The sequence below is a fragment of the Crocuta crocuta genome, unplaced genomic scaffold (genome assembly GCF_008692635.1).
Source record: "Crocuta crocuta isolate KB4526 unplaced genomic scaffold, BGI_CrCroc_1.0 scaffold67, whole genome shotgun sequence".
Lineage (NCBI taxonomy): Eukaryota > Metazoa > Chordata > Mammalia > Carnivora > Hyaenidae > Crocuta > Crocuta crocuta.
Window position 1 is genome coordinate 3474686 of NW_027531896.1, and position 12546 is coordinate 3487231.

Here is a 12546-nt window from a genome sequence, read left to right on the forward strand (position 1 = left end):
AAAAATTGAAATTTAAAAAATCACATGGTTAATTCTTGAGTCATAGATGCTTATGTTGAAAAATGGATTCCTACCTTTACAGTCCTCTACTTGCCAATCCCCCTCTTTCTCTTGGGATAACCACTGTTAATAATTTGATCACTTGGCTCCTTTCCTGCATACATATGTACCTATAACATGACATGGTGTATTTAATGCACCAACCTCATAGTCACTTTAATAAATGGTTCCCATGATCATTGCCATCACATAAACTTCAGGCTCCAGTTTCCCTTTTCATCTTCTTAAATGTAGCTGCTTTTATATCTCCAGATTTTCCTGCCCTTTGCTTGTGCTGGTCTTTTCATAACAAATTAAATTGCCCCTTTTTCAAAGAAGCCTTCTGTAGTCCCCTAGGTGAAGGAAAACTTACCTTTTTCTGAACTTTATGTGGTTGACTGTAGCATTTACCACTTTCTACATTTTGTATTTGAGTTTATAATATGTGTAAGGTTGTTGGAGATGGTATGTCTTACTTTTCATTAAATTAAAAAAAATTTTTAGACTAAGTTATAGTCTTTCTTTTTCTTCTCCTCCTTCTCAGGTTTACCAGTTTATTGAAGGATGTGAAAAAGGATATAAATTAACAGCCAGATAAAGAAATGCATAGGGCAGTATATGGAGGAAGGGCATGGAGCTTCTGCGACCTATCCAAGGGCACCCTTCGCTCCAAATCTCCACGTGTTCACAAACCCAGAAACTCAAAGCTTGAAATTGTATCTTTTTCTAAAAAGTAATCTCTGTGCCCAATATTGGGCTCAAACTCATGATCCTGAGGTCAAGAGTCAGATGCTCAATGGACTGAGCCAGCCAAACCTCCACAAAATTGTATCTTTTTAAAAAAACTTTTTGTTTTGAAATAACTTCACACTCAACAAGAGGTTGTAGAAATAGTGTAGAGTTCCAGTGTACCCTTCATCGAGCTTTCTCCAGTTAACATCTTATATAACTATAGTTAAGTTGTATCTGTAATTCATCTTTCCAGACGTCTCTGTGGCTCTATAGAGCCTGGCATACAGTAGGCACTCATAAGCCTTATTGCATGATGAAGGAATTAATGTGCTCATGGATTTAGAATCACAGCCAAGTTGTCGTTGCATCCTCACTACAGGACATTGGCTTGCCCTGATTTGTATGGAGCTGTCTCAGGAGACTCAGACTAGGGCCTTGGACATTTCCTCACTCTCTTCATGAACATTTGGTTGACCCACCAGGCAGGGAGGACAAGAAAGGGTTCTGAGATACATGCCCACACCTGGGATTTATTTATACATAATACCTGGGAAGGGACGTGGACGCGGGCGTGGGTATGGAGGAATTAGCTATGAGCTGATGGGACAGGGTACGTGGGGGTTCATAACACCATTCTGTCTTAGTTTGTATGTTGAATGGGTCTTGATTCCTCATCTCAAAAGTTAACCCCCACTCAGCACGCACGTGCACACGTGCACACGCGCGCGAGCGCACACTCACACACACACACACACCCACATTGCCAAAGGATCAAAACCATATCTCCTTTAGGTTTTAGAATCCATCTCTACTAAGTCACACTAGCTGGACAGAATACCTAGCAAGATATATACTCCTCAGGTTCTACCACAATGCAGTTAATTCATGTATTTGGGTTGAAAATGGGACTGATTATTATGCCTGAAGGAGAAGGTCATGGTTATTTGTAATAATTGCCTGTGATTTCTCACAGAAACACACTCTGATATTTGATGGATTTGTATATGATGAGTAGCTCCCTGTCCTGGCAGAGCAGGTATTGTGATCCTTGGATGTACAGTCAAGAACTTGGTTGTTCCTTTGTAGAAGATCGCTGGTCCCTGTTTGTAAAGAGAGAATGTGGGCCTGGTGCCCATGTTGTCAAAGTGGAGGACAGAGAAATGACAGAGGAGAAACTGTGCCGTGCAGTTAGGAGGTAGAGCCCCATTTTACTCAGGCAGGGGAGAGAAGTGTATGCTCCTGTCTGCTAAGTGGGGAGTAAAAGAGCAAGGGCAGCCCGGTGCAAGGGGTCCTGTGGAGAAGAGATGGAGCAGCATAACAGCAGCTTCTTGAAAACTCCAGTGGGAGAACCCAGTCCTGCATAGCCAATCCTCAGCTCCCAGTGGCCTTTCTATTTATCACTATCCTTATCCTGCCACATATTCTAAAGAAATGGCCATCCAAACACAGGCATGAGTAAACACAATAATATCAACTGAGGAACATAAAATAGCAAGTATACCTTGATTACAGCAATAAGGAAATACATAAATCCCCGTGAGGATTCAATGTAGTACATAACCAATGAGTATATATCATTAAAATTTTTTTTATCATCATTTATTTATTGTTGAGAGAATGAGCATGAGCAGAGGAGGGGCAGAGAGAGAGGGGACAGAGGATCCAAAGCCAGCTCTGTGCTTACAGATGCAGGACTCAAACTCACAAACAGTGAGATCATGTCCTGAGCCGAAGTTGGACACTCAACCAACTAAGCCACCCAGTTATTGTTATAATAATAATAGTAATTAATATTGTACACACACACACGTATATAGAAAGAGTGTGCAAGTGGGGGAGGGGACGGAGGGAGAGAGAATCTTAAGCAGGCTTCATGCTCAGTGTGAAGCCTGATGCACGGCTCCCTCCCATGACTCAGATCATGACCTGAGTTGAAATCAAGAGTCGGATGCTCAACCAACTGAGCCACCCAGGTGGCCCATGAGTATATTATTAATCTACCATTTATTAGCTGTGTGGCATGAGTGAATGACTTCTCTTTGCTTCAGTTTCCTCATTTATAAGTGGTGAAAATAGGGGCAGCAGGGTGGCTCAGTTGGTTGAGCGTCCGGCCTTCGGCTCAGGTCATGATCTCACGGTTTGTGGGTTCGACCCCTGAGTCAGGTTCTGTGCTGACAGCTGGCTCAGAGCCTGGAGCCTGTCTTCGGATCCTGTGTCTCCCTCTCTTTCTGTCCTTCTCTTGCTCATGCTGTCTCTCTCTCTCTCTCTCTTAAAAATAAATAAAACATAAAAAATTAAAAAAATATAAGTGGTGAAAATAGTAAACCTATTGCATTTAGTTGTAAGGATTAAATTAATTAGTACATGTAAATTTAGAGAAAGATGCTTGGTACTTGAGTGGGTTCATAGTCTGTTCTTATTTATTCTCATTATTGATCTAGATTGGAAGATAAAAAGGAATGGTATAGATTTTTTTAAAGGTAATTAAAGTGCACAAGAAAAATCACGATTTGTTTAAAAAATTCTGCTATTTTTCCCATTTAACTTATTGTTGTGGAGAAAACTCTTGTATGGATATAAAAGACACTGTAGGTAATGTGGTGAACATTGATGTGCAGTTTGTTGGAAATTTTTATTATACCTTGTATTATTACGCTCTATGTGCCTGTTAGAAAGATGATTGGAAATGCCTTGTACATTTAGGTCTGAAAGCTTGGGGTAGGAAGGGTGTGACTTTTCCTTTTGTGGCACTCCTGGGGTTGTGCTGGCTGATTAAAGCTGCTGACAACTCCATCATAGTGATTGCTCTTCTATCTGGGCATGCTTTTTACATTTTCCTAACAAAAATTTGTTTTTAAATTGGAAAAATATTATGTGCACACAGTCAAGCATTTAACAGTACAAAAGGGAATGGAAGTAAGTGAGTATCCATCCTGCATCAGGCTCCCAGGCTCCCTCCCTAAGAGGCAGCAGCTGGTGTTAACAGGTTCTTGAAGTATCCTTCTAGAACATGCATGTGCACACGCACACATTCACACCATTATAGCATAATTATGTACTGTTCTGCATCTGTACATCTTTTTTTTAACTTTTTAAAATGTTTTTTATTTATTCCTGAGACAGAGAGAGAGAGTCAGCGTGAGCAGGGGATGGTCAGAGAGAGAGGGAGATAAAGAATCTGAAACAGGCTCCAGGCTCTGAGCTGGCAGTCAGCACAGAGCCCGACGCAGGGCTCGAACCCATGAACTGTGAGATCATGACCTGAGCCGAAGTCGGACGCTTAACCGGCTGAGCCACCCCAGGCTCCCCTGTATCTATACATCTTGAGGAATGTTTCACATCAGAGCTCAGTAGTGCACCTTATTCCTTTTCATGCCTATACAGTATAGATTTATAAAGTTACTGATAATTGGTGTGCCTATGTGGCTCAGTCAGTTGAGCGTTGGACTGTGGCTCAGGTCATGATCTCACAACTCATGGGTTTGAGTCCCACATCGGGCTCTGTGCCGATAGCTCAGAGCCTGGTGCCTGGTTCACATTCTGTATTCCCATTCTCTCTGCCCCTCTCTTGCTCGTACTCTCTCTCTCTCAAAAATAAACAAACATTAAAAGAAATAATTGAACCTTAAAATCCTATTCCAATTTAAGGATAATTTGATACCTGTACCCCCATGTTTACTGTAGCATTATTTATAATAGTCAAGACTTGGAAACAATGTAAGTGTCCATTGACAGATTAATGAATAAAGAAACTGCATATATATTGGAATATTATTCATCCATAAAAAGAAGGAAATCTTACCATTTGTGACAGCATGAATGGGCCTTGAGGGCATTTTGCTAAGTGGAATAGGTCAAAGAAAGATAAATACTGTATATCTTGGGGCACCTGGGTGGATCAGTCGGTTAAGTTTCTGACTTTTGGTTTTGGCTCAGGTCATGGTCTTGTGGCTTGTGGGCGGACCCCTGGGTCTGGCTGTGCACTGATGGTGAGGAGCCAGCCTGTTTAGGATTCTCTCTCCTATGAGACAGTTCTAACCATTTCTCAGTCTCTCTCTCTGACCCTCCCATGCTCATGTTCTCTCTCTCTCAAAATAAATAAACTTTTGTTTATTTTTTTATTTAAAAATTTTTTAAAAATATTTATTTATCATAGAGAGAGAGAGAGCAAAGGAGAGACAGAGAGAGAGGGAGACACAAAATCTGAAGCAGGCTTCAGGCTCTGAGCTGTCTGCACAGAGCCTGAGGCAGGGCTTGAACTCACAAACCGTGAGATCATGACCTGAACTGAAGTTGAATGCTTAACTGACTGAGCCGCTCGGGTGCCTCTATATTTTTCTTTTTTCTTTCCTTTTCTTTTGTTTCCTTTCCTTATTTATTTAAAAAATATTTTTAATGTCTTAACTTTTGAGAGACAGAGCATGAGTGGGGGGTGGGCAGAGAGAGAGAGAGAGAGAGAGAGAGAGAGAGAGAGAGAGAGAGAGAATCCGAAGCAGGCTCCAGGCTCTGAGCTGTCAGCCCAGAGCCTGACATGGGGCTCAAACTCATGAACCATGAGATCATGACCTGAGTGGAAGTCGGACACTTAACCAACTGAGCCACCCAGGTGCCCCTGTTTTCTTAATTGTCCATGTAGTATTGAATTTGAATCAGGTTCTGCTTGGTGCATACCACAAGAACAATCACCTTAAATCCTTTTGAATAAGTCACTAAGTTAATTAATGACAGGGTCAGCACAATTTTTTCCCCTTGTTCCAGCATGCTCAGTGGTCTAAGGCTCTGGCTTCAGTCTCTAGTAGGTTTGAATCCCCCCACTGCCTTATTATTTTTTTATTCTGATTTTAAAAAAAAACAAAAATTTACTATTTTAATAATTTTTGTATCTACATTTCAGTAGCATTAAGAATTACTCATGTTGTTGTAAAATAGATGTCCAGAACATTTTCATCCTGTGAATCCAAACTCTGTGCCTACTGAACAATAACTGCTCTTTCTCCTGTCCGCCTAGCCCCTGGTAACCACCGTCCTACTTTCTGTTTCTATGAAGTTGACTACTTTAGATATCTCATAAAAGGGAAATCATACAGTGTTTATCTTTTTGTGGCTGGATTATTTCACTTAGTATAATATCCTCAAGGTTCATCCATCTTGTAGCATGTGACAGGTTTCCTTCCTTGGTAAGCCTGAATAACTCTCCATTGTATGTATACACCACATTTTGTTCATCCAGTCATTGTCGATGGACATTTCAGTTGCTTCCATCTCTTGGCTATTCTGAATAGTGCTGCTATGAATTTAGGTGTGCAAATATCCCTTCTAGACCCTGCTTTCAGTTCTTTGGATAGATACCCTGAAGCGGGATTGCTAGATTATATGGTAGTTCTATTTTTAATTTTTTGATGTACCCCCAGAATGATTTCCTTAGTAGCTGTACCCTTTTATAATTTCACCAACAGCGCACAAAGGTTCCAATTTCACCATATCTCCAATCTTTCTGTATCCAGTATCTCTNGCTTTGTTTTAATTTTAAGAGAGCACAAGCAGGGGAGAGGGGTGGGTATGGGGGGTGGGGAGAGAGAGAGAGAGAGAGAGAGAGAGAGAGAATCTTAAGTAGGTTCCATGCTCAGCGTGGAGTCCCATGCAGAACTTGATCCCGTAACCGTAAGGTGACCTGAGCTGAAATCAAGAGTTGGATGTTTAACCAACTGAGCCACCCAGATGCCCCTTCTGTTTTTTAATAGTAAACATCCTAATGGGTGTGATGATACCTCCTCATGGTTTTGATTTGCATTTCTCAGATGATTAATGATATTGACATCTTCTCATAATGCTTGTTGGCCATGGTAGATTATTTTTGAGAAATGTCTATCAAGTCCTTTGCTAATTTTTTTTAAATGTTTGTTTATTTTTGAGAGAGAGAGAACGGCAAGGGGCAGAGAGAGAGAGATATAGAATCCGATGTGGGCTCTGCGCTGACAGCAGAGAACCCAATGTGGGGCTTGAACTCTCGAACCGCAAGATCATGACCTAAGCCGAAGTCAGACGCTTAACTGACTGAGCCACCCAGGTGCTCCATGTCCTTTGCTAATTTTTTAATTAGGTTATTAGGTTTTTGTTGTTGAGTTGTAGGAATTCTTCATATATCCTGGATTTTGACCCTTTATCAGATACATGATTTGCAAATAACTTTCCCCATTCTGTAGATTGCCTTTTCACTCTGCTTACAGATTGTGTCCTCTGATGCACAGGTTTTTAAGTTTGATATCATCCCATTTGTCTCTTTTTGCCTTTGGTGTCTGTGCTCTTGGTGTCATGTTCAAAAAAATCATTGCCAAGTCCAATGTCATGAAGTTTTCCCTATGCTTTCTTTTAGTCTTATAGTTTGAGGTCTATAGTCCATTTTTATACATGGTATAAGACAAAGGTGCAACTGAATTCCACACCCTTTTTGATGGTGTGCTTCAGTTATTCCTTAAAGGTCCCAGAAGAACCAAAAGGCTTGCTGTGGCTGTGAAGTGGCCATCCTGGGCCCTTGAGGTCTATCAAAGTCATTTACATTGTACTGGACAAACATCTGTTGAGCACATGCTAAGTGTCTGATGGGTCTGGAAAATGAGAGGAGGTAACAAAAATAGTAAAATAATAAATAGAATAAAAATAATAAAATAATAAAAAGTTCACATCTCTGGGGTGATGTGAATGAATGCTCTGCATCTCTAGAAGTTTATAGAGGTTATACATTTATCAAAACTCTGTGAATGTACACTTAAGGTTGTGCATTTCATTGCATGTGAAGTTTACATTAAAAAATGGAACAAATATTGAACTCTAGTAAATGATATGCATTTTGAAGTTTTTAGAGGGAAGTGCTCTTCCCTTTTAAAAAAAGATTGGGGTAGCTCAGTTGGTTGAGCATCCAACTTCAGCTCAGGTCATGATCTCACAGTTCTTGGGTTGGAGCCCCATGTCAGGCTCTGTGCTGACAGCTAGCTCAGAGCCTAGAGCCTGCTTCAGATTCTGTCTCTATCTCTCTCTCTGTCCCTCCCCTGCTTATTCTCTCTCTCTCCCTTTCTCTCTCTCAAAAATAAATAATAAACACTTAAAAACAAACAAACAAATAAAAAGTAATAGATGGATAGAGAGGTTAATAGGTGATAAACAAGTGTATTTAAAATATGAGTGAATTTGCTTCATGCTTGACATTTTTCATAATAAAATGTTGATGAAAGAAGATGAGCAGATGGTACGCAGAGGGAGACTTTCCTTTACCCCACACGGCGTAGTTAATGGCCACTTAGGTTTTGTGTGACTTTTGGCAGGGTGGCAGGGCAAGCAGTAGAACTGGTTAGTACTGAAAGTATCTGCTCCCCTTTGGAGCCTCTGGACAGATGTGCCTTCTGTCATGCGGGATCAGTTGATGACTGATGCTAGCCAGCAGTTGCTGTGGTGCTTTGGTACCAGAAGAAAAGAATGGTTTTATGTCGTAACTTAAGGTACAATTATATGTAACTGAAACAAAAGTTTCATAGAACTATGCTTTGCACTCTGATGTTTGCTGTTCAATTTCTGAAAAAAGGTCAGTTTTGATCCATTAAAGGGTTAAGAACTGACAGTTTGAAAAATGCTGCTCTCACACATAAACCATGGAGACCAAAAGATTGATGTACATAATTTCACGTTTACAGTGAACATTGCCATCAAAATTGTTAGCATCTTCAAATGTTCCTTAAGAGCTTTAAAGCCCAAGGGAGCTGGGTCACTTTACACGTGCCACTGTAATCTCAGTTGTGTGACCTTGGAAAAGATTCACAATTTTCAGTGTGTTTAACTTTCCAGGCTTAGTTTTATCATCTGGAAAATGGAAATATTTGGGGAAGTGCACTCTAGAAAAAGACTGAATGAAGTGATGTCTATAAAGTGCTTAGCACAGTGCCCAGCATTGAAAGCCTTCAATAAATGGTAAATATTTTTATTAGCCGTGAATTCAGCGTTTTATATTTGGGCCTCAAAAGAAATCAACATGGACTTCAACGGAGTATGGTGTCCCTCAGTATCTTCTTCTTTAGTTCTTTTTTTTCTGTTTGTTTTTTTATAGAAGTAACCTTTGGGAGTACCCAGTTGTTGGCTGTAGCACTCAGTAAAACAGTACTCAGTTTTTCAGCCGTTGGTGGTGGTGGCTTTGGCGAGAGCACCATTTGGCAACATGGGGAGTTTTGGCAGGCTTCGTCGTGTTTGTTGTTGGAGACTGCCTTGGCATAGTCCTGGGTGAAGGAGGGATGCCTGGGGTTTCTTACTGATTCATCCCTTTGGCAGGGAATTCTGGATAAACTGCATCTGACTTGGGGGGTGGGCAGGAAGAGCCCAGAGGGCCTCATTACAGAGTTTACCTCTTTGAAATTCCCATACTGACAGATTATTCTACACCATTTGGATTTCCTCCTTTTTTAAAAAAATCCGAACAATTTTGGCTGCTGGTGGAAATAATTAGAACATGTTCTGGTATTTTTGGCACAATTGGAATTTTTGCTCTGCTTAAGTTAATGGAATGTTAGAGTTTTATTGCTGGGAGAACCCTTGCAAGATCACTGTGAGTCTGCCACTCCGTAGGCCCCTTGAGCAGGCCTGTGGCTGCTCCTCCCACAGGTGGGGTGCTCCTGATCCTGTCTGGTTAGAGGAGAGACAGAGGACTTTAGCTGTAGAACTGGTGTGTTTTAACCACAGCCAGTCTGAGAAGATGATTACTATCACCACCGTGTGCTGCTACAGTCCCTTTTGAGTATGCATCTTACTACTTACTATATTTACAAGTTTATTACCTAGAATAGCAGCCAATTTAGCAATCTAAGTGACTTAACACAACCAAGATTTATTTGTCGCTCACATATCATATCCAATCACAGTCAGGATGGGGAATGTCTGTCTTTGTATAGCCACTCAGGGGCTTGGGTTGACAGGGGCCCAACCATGTTGTAGCCATTTAGGGGGACTCCTGGCTTCCAGGTTGCCACAGCAGGGAAGAGAGTTAGCATTCACTCTTTAGTGCTTTTGCCCAGAAGGGATAGTCATTTTGTTCAAAGCTCATTGGTCCAAACGAGTCACGTGACCCTGCCTAACTGCAGTGGGGGGACTGGAAATATGGGGAACCTGTGATATGTGGTATTATATGTGTTAGATCTATATATTGAGGGGCACTTGGGGGCTAAGTTGGTTGAGCATCCGACTTTGGCTCAGGTCATGATCTTGCGGTTCGTGAGTTCGCGCCCCACGTGGGACTCAGTGCTGTCAGCCTGTCAGCGCAGAGCATGCTTTGGATCCTCTGTCCCCCTGTCTCTGCCCCTCCCCCACTCTGCTCTTCCAAAAATAAACATTTAAAAAGAAACTACATATTGAAAAAAATGCAACTTCCTATTTTCTAAATCTACAAGTTTCATTTACCCTCCCAGTTTTCTAAACCCCCAGGTTCAGAGAGGCCATTATGGCAGCAGCTTTTACTGATGGCCTGGTAGGGACAGGGAAGCTGCCGCCAATCACAGGGGAGTGGGATTCATGAGCGGAGCAGCAGATAATACAATAGAGAAACCGTGGGAGCAGGTGTGATTTCTTCTGCTGACTTGGTGTGCTTACTTCGTGTAGTAGGCTGAAAAACACCCCCCCCCCGTTACCCCAAAGATAACAGGTCCTGATCCCTGAAACCAGTGGGTATTACTTATATGTTATAAGGGGTTCTGCAGATTGATTAAATTAAGGATCTTGAGATGGCAGATTATCCTGGATTAGCCTGGTGGGCCCTGAGCGCTATCCTCATGAGAAGGAAGCAGAGGGATTTGACACTATGACAGAAGAGGAGGAGGCAGGGACCATGGAGACAGAGACTTGAGTGACATGACCACAAGCCAAGGAATGCCTATAGCCACCAGAAGCTAGAAGAGGCACGGAGTGGATTCTCCCCGAGAGCCTCTGAAGGGGTTGTGGCCCAGTAACTGGGGAATAGGGCAAGAGTGAGAATTTTCTTTCCATACTCTCTTTAAGTTTTTTTTTTTTTAATGTTTATTCATTAAACATTTAATGTTGAGAGAGAGAGAGAACGTGAGCAGGTGCGAGTTGGGGAGGGGGAGAGAGAATCCCAAGCAGGCCCCGTGCTGTCAGTGGCAGAGCCTGATATGGGGCTTGAATCCACAAACCATGAGATCATGACCTGAACTGAAGTCAGGAGTTGGTCACTCAACTGGGTGAGCCACCCAGGCGCCCCTCCATACTACTCTCTTTTCTTATCTTTTAAAAAATCATGTGAATCTACTACCTATTCAAAAAAAAAATAAAATAAAATGAACATTTATAGTCCTGCCAACCCTGTAGTATGGGAACATGGTGCATTTTATTTGTTCATTTTTCTGAGTAACCTCCAGCCAACTTGTGATCTGTAGAATGCATTTTTCATTCTTTTCAGAATGTTGCCCCATGGGCCTTCCCATCCCAATTTCTCTTCTCTCCATTGTACTTCTGATGTTAAGGAGTAAGTCAGTGGTGGAAAAGAATTATGTGGAGAAAAATAAATGATGGTATGCTACTTGTAACTTTTGCTTAGAATTTCAGAAGGTAGTTTGATTAAAAATTACCTCAGAATCACCTCTCTTTCTGGATCAAGGCTTCCAAAACAGTGTGCTGAGGTTTAATTTCCTCAGCCTTGAGGAGTGCAGGCAAGGGCCAGGGTAGCCAGAGCCTCCCGGGCTGGTGGCTTCTACTTCAAGAATATTGCCCGTTGCTGCCAGTGTGCTATGTAAATATTATTATTTTCACTGTGTGCAGTGATGTGGAAAGGTTAGTAAATACTGCTCTAGGTAAACTGTGGCCTTATGTTTTAAAATACATGTTGCATAAAAATAGCTATGGAAAACAAACAAACTAGCTGGGCCTTTGGGAAGAAACTAGTGATCGTTCTGCTCCAGTGCAGGAGTCCTTAGCCTTTTTTCCACCGCACCCCTTGTGATGAGGATGGTTGTGACCTGGTGCCATCCTGGTGAGGGCACTGGCACAAAAAATTGCCTTGGCTTCAGTGTTTCTCACACAAGCCTACAGGAAAAGAAAGCAGAGTAACATTTTAAGAAATGATCTTGAGTTCACTCTTTTTAAAAAAAAATTTTTGGGGCGCCTGGTGGCTTAGTCGGTTAAGTGTCCGACTTTCGCTCAGGTCATGATCTCGCGGTTTGTGGGTTCGAGCCCCGCGTCGGGCTCTTTGCTGACTGCCAGCTCAGAGCCTGGAGCCTGTTTCAGTCTGTGTCTCCCTCTCTTCTGACCCTCCCCTGCTCACGCTGTCTCTCTCTCTCTCCTAGAAATAAATAAAAATACTTAAAAAAATAAATAAATAAAATAAAAAATAAAAATTTTTAATGTTTATTTTTGAGAGAGAGAGCGAGCATGAGTAAGGGAGGAGCAGAGAGAGGGAGACACAGAATCCAAAGCAGGTTTCAGGCTCTGAGCTGTTAGTATAGAGCCCAATGTGGGGCTCAAACCCACGAGGTGTGAGATCATGACCTGTGCCCAAGTTGGATGCTTAACCAACTGAGCCACCCAGGCGCCTCTTGAGTTCACTCTTATTTACCAAGAAATGAATCATTGAAAACTTGGGTATGTCCACCATCTGTAGGAACAAAGGCGTTCTGCCCTACCTCGTAGCTGACATCAGTTGGGAACCATTGTCCTCATAGCGTAAGTAACATTCATATTGTGGCTAGCTCCATATAAGGTAATTTTAAAACACCAAATTAGAGATCAAAT

At 41.8% G+C, this 12546-nt stretch overlaps 1 protein-coding gene across 3 annotated transcripts in view; it reads left to right on the top strand.

The window, feature by feature from the left end:
* KCNG3 (potassium voltage-gated channel modifier subfamily G member 3) overlaps positions 1-12546 on the top strand; it is a 101818-nt gene that overhangs the window by 30109 nt on the left and 59163 nt on the right. The gene's annotated exons all lie outside the window — the stretch shown is intronic.